This window comes from Artemia sp. Qi Xiang Cuo, chromosome 16 (assembly GCF_049724085.1).
Source record: "Artemia sp. Qi Xiang Cuo chromosome 16, ASM4972408v1, whole genome shotgun sequence".
Lineage (NCBI taxonomy): Eukaryota > Metazoa > Arthropoda > Branchiopoda > Anostraca > Artemiidae > Artemia > Artemia sp. Qi Xiang Cuo.
The window spans coordinates 16,012,862-16,017,629 of record NC_142809.1 but is presented as its reverse complement, the minus strand read 5'-3'; positions in this window follow the sequence as shown (position 1 = coordinate 16,017,629).

Below are 4,768 nucleotides of genomic sequence, written 5' to 3'. Positions count from 1 at the left end.
ACCTAACCTAACTTAACCTAACCTAACTTGATCTAACCTAACTTAACCTAACCTAACTTGATCTATCCTAACCTAACCATAGTCACCGTAAAATCCCCCCATGTTGACTATGTACCATGTTTCTTAGGTTAGGTTAGGTTAGCCTACGTACGCGCGCTGCGTAGGCTAACCTAACCTAACTTAACCTAACCTAACTTGATATAGCCTAACCTAACCATACTCGCCGGAAAATCCCCCCATGTCAACTTTGTACCACGTTTTAGTTAGGTTAAGTTAGCTTATCATGAGCGCTCATGATAAGTTAGCCTAACCTAACTTAAACATGGAGAAATGTTTACTAGCTAACCTAACCTAACCTAACTTAGCTAAACTAACCTGACTTAGCTAACCTAACCTAACCAAACACCAACCCAGACATGTAAACAAATAGATTCAGACAAAGAAACAGATAAAGACATGCACTTTACACATTCAAACCAACAAAGACAAATTCTTGGACTTGTAAAAAACCAACCCAGATACAAAACATTAGTGAAATATTCCAACTCTTGCATTTCAACGAAAGAAATCTGAAATGAACTTTGAAAAATCAAGAGAATGTAACTGTGACAAAGTAAACCATGACAAAACACTACTGAAATGTTCCAACTCTTGCATTTCAATGAAATAAATTCAAAAATGAACTTTAAAAAATCAAGATAACGTAACAGTGACTAAGTAAACCATAAAAAAGCACTAGTAAAATATTCCAACTCTTACCTTTCAATGAAAGAAATTCAAAATGAACTTTGAAAAATCAAGAGAATGTAACTGTGACAAGGTAAACCACGACAAAACACCACTGAAATATTGCAACTCTTGCATTTCAATTAATGAAATTCAAAATGAACTTTGAAAAATCAAGAGAATTTAAAAGTGAAAAGGTAAACCACGATAAAACACTATTGAAATATTTCCAACTCTTACATTTCAACCAAATATTTTCAAAATGAACTTTGAAAAATCAAGAGAAAAAACAGTGACAAGGTAAACCACAACAATACACTACTGAAATATTTCCAACTCTTGCATTACAACGAAAGAAATCCAAAATGATCTTTGAAAAATCAAGAGAATGTAACTGTGACTAGGTAAACCACATCTAAACACTACTGAAATATTCCAAATCTTGCATTTCAACGAAAGAAATCCAAAATTATCTTTGAAAAATCAAGAGAATGTAAGTGTGGCAAGGTAAACCACGACAAAACACTACTGAAATATTCCAACTCTTGCATTTCAATGAAAGAAATCCAAAATGAACTTTGAAAAATCAAGAGAATGAAACTTTGACAAGGTAAACCAAGACAAAACACTACTGAAATATTTCCGACTCTTGCATTTCAACGAAATAAAATCAAAATGAAATTTGAAAAATCAAGAGAATGTAACTGTGACAAGGTAAAGCACAATAAAACACTACTGAAATATTCCAACTCTTGCATTTCAATGAAAGAAATCCAAAATAAACTTTGAAAAATCAAAAAAATGTAAGTGTGACAAAGTAAACCACAACAAAACACTACTGAAATATTCCAGCTTTTGCACTTCAATGAAAGAAATCCAAAGTGAACTTTGAAAAATCAAGAGAATGTAACTGTGACAAAGTAAACCACGACAAAACACTACTGAAATATTCCAACTCTTGCATTTCAACGAAAGAAATCCAAAATAAACTTTGAAAAATCAAGAGAATGTAACTGTGACAAGGTAGAGCACAATCAAAACACTATTGAAATATTCCAACTCTTGCATTTTAATGAAAGAAATCGAAAATTAACTTTAAAAAATCAAGAAAATATAACTGTGACAAGGTAGACCACAACAAAACACTACTGAAATTTTCCAACTATTACATTTCAACGACAGAAATTCAAAATAGACATCGAAAAATCAAGAGAATGTAACCTTAACATTGTAAACCACGACAAAACACTACTGAAATATTCTATCTCTTTCAATTCAATGAATGACATCGAAAATGAACTTTGAAATATCAAGAGAATGTAACGGTGACAAAGTAAACCACTACATAACACTACTCAAATAATCCAACTATTGCATATCAACTACATAAAATCTTTATGAACTTTTAAAAATCATTAGAATTTGTGTTTGACATGGTACACCACGATCAGGCGCTTATAAAATGACCTCTCTAAAGCAGTTCGATGAATAAAACCCAAAATAGACATTGAAAAAATTAATAATATGTAACAGTGATAAGGTAAACCACAACAAAACACTACTGAAATATTGCAACTCTTGCATTTTAAGGATAGAAATTCAAAATGAACTTTGAAAAATCAAGTGAATGTAACTGTGACAAGGTAAACCACGACAAAACACTACTGAAATATTCCAACTCTTACATTTCAACAAATGAAATTCAAAATGAACTTTGAAAAATCAAGAGAATGTAACTGTGACAAGGTAAACCACAACAAAACACAAGTGGAATATTCCAACTCTTACATTGCAATGAAAGAAATTCAAAATGAACTTCGAAAGATCAAGAAAATGTAAGTGTGACAAGGTAAACCACAACAAAACACTACTGAAATATTCCAGCTCTTGCATTTCAACGAAAGAAATCCAAATGAACTTTGAAAAATCAAAAAATGTAACTGTGTCGAGGTAAAGCACAACAAAAAACATTTCAACGAAAGAAATCCACGATGAACTTTGAAAAATCGAGAGAATGTAATTGTGACAAGGTAAAGCACAACAAAACACTACTGAAATATTCCAACTCTTTAATTTCAATGAAAAAAATTCCAAAATGAAATTAGAAAAATCGAGAGCATGTAAATCTGACAAAGTAAACCATAACAAAACACTACTGAAATATTCCAACTCTTGCGTTTCAAGGAAAGAAATTCAAAATGAACTTTGAAAAATCAAGAGAATGTAACTGTGACAAGGTAAACCACGACGAAACACTAGTGGACTATTCCAACTCTTACATTTCAATGAAAGAAATTCAAAATGAACTTCGAAATATCCAGAAAATGTAAGTGTGACAAGGTAAACCACAACAAAACACTACTGAAATATTCCAGCTCTTGCATTTCAATGAAAGAAATTCAAGATGAACTTTGAAAAATCAATAAAATGTAACTGTGGCAAGGTAAACCACAACAAAACACTATTGAAATATTCCAACTCTTGCATATCAATGAAAGAAATCCAAAATGAACTTTGAAAAATCAAGAGAATGTAACTGTGACAAGGTAAAGCACAACAAAACACTACTGGAATATTCCAACTCTTGCATTTCAATGAAAGAAATCCAAAATTAACTTTGAAAAATCAAGAAAATATAACTGTGACAAGGTAAAGAACAACAAAACACTACTGAATTATTCCAACTCTTGCATTTCAACGGAAGAAATCCGAATGAAGTTTGAAAAATCAAGAAAATGTAACTGTGTTAAGGTAAAGCACAACAAAACACATTTCAACGAAAGAAATCCACAATGAACTTTGGAAAATCGAGAGAATGTAACTGTGACAAGGTAAACAACGACAAAACACCACTGAAATATTCCGACTCTTGCATTTCACAAAAGAAATTCAAAATGAACTTTGAAAAATCAAGAAAATGTAAATGTGTCAAGGTAAAGCACAACAAAACACATTTCAAATAAAGAAATCCACAATGAACTTTGAAAATCAAGAGAATGTAGATTTTATATGGTAAACTACGACAAAACACTACTGAAATATTCAAAGTCTTGCATTTCAATGAAAGAAATTTCAAAATGAACTTTGAAAAATCAAGAGAATGTAACTGTGAAAAAGTACACCACGACAAAACACTACTGAAATATTCCAACTCTTGCATTTCACGAAAGAAATTCAAAATGAACATTGAAAAATCAAGACAATGTAAGTGTGTCAAGGTAAAGCACAACAACACACATTTCAACGAAAGAAATTCAAAAATGAACTTTGAAAAATCAAGAGCATGTAACTGTGATACAGTAAACCACGACAAAACACTACTAAAATATTCCAACTCTTGCATTTGACGACAAAAATTCAAAATGAATTTAGAAAAATCAAGAGAATGTAACTGTGACAAAGTAAACGAAGACAAAACACTACTGAAATAATCCAACTCTCTCATTTCACGAAAGAAATTCAAAATGAACTTTGAAAAATCAAAAAAATGTAACTGTGTCAAGGTAAAGCACAACAAAACACATTTCAATGAAAGAAACCCACAATGAACTTTGAAAATCAAGAGAATGTAACTGTGAGATGGTAAACCACGACAAAACACTACTGAAATATTCCAAGTCCTGCATTTCAATGAAATAAATTCCAAAATGAGCTTTGAAAAATCAAGAGAATGTAACTGTGAAAAAGTAAACCACGACAAAACACTACTGAAATATTCCAACTCTTGCATTTCACGAAAGAAATTCAAAATGAACTTTGAAAAATCAAGAAAATGTAACTGTGTCAAGATAAAGCACAACAACACACATTTCAACGAAAGAAATTCAAAAATGAACTTTGAAAAATCAAGAGTATGTAACTGTGACACAGTAAACCACGACAAAACACTACTGAAATATTCCAACTCTTGCATTTCACTACAAAAATTAAAAAATGAATATAGAAAAATCAAGAGAATATAACTGTGACAAGGTAAACGATGACAAGATACTCCTGAAATATTCCAACTCTTGCATTTCACGACAGAAATTCAAAGTGAACT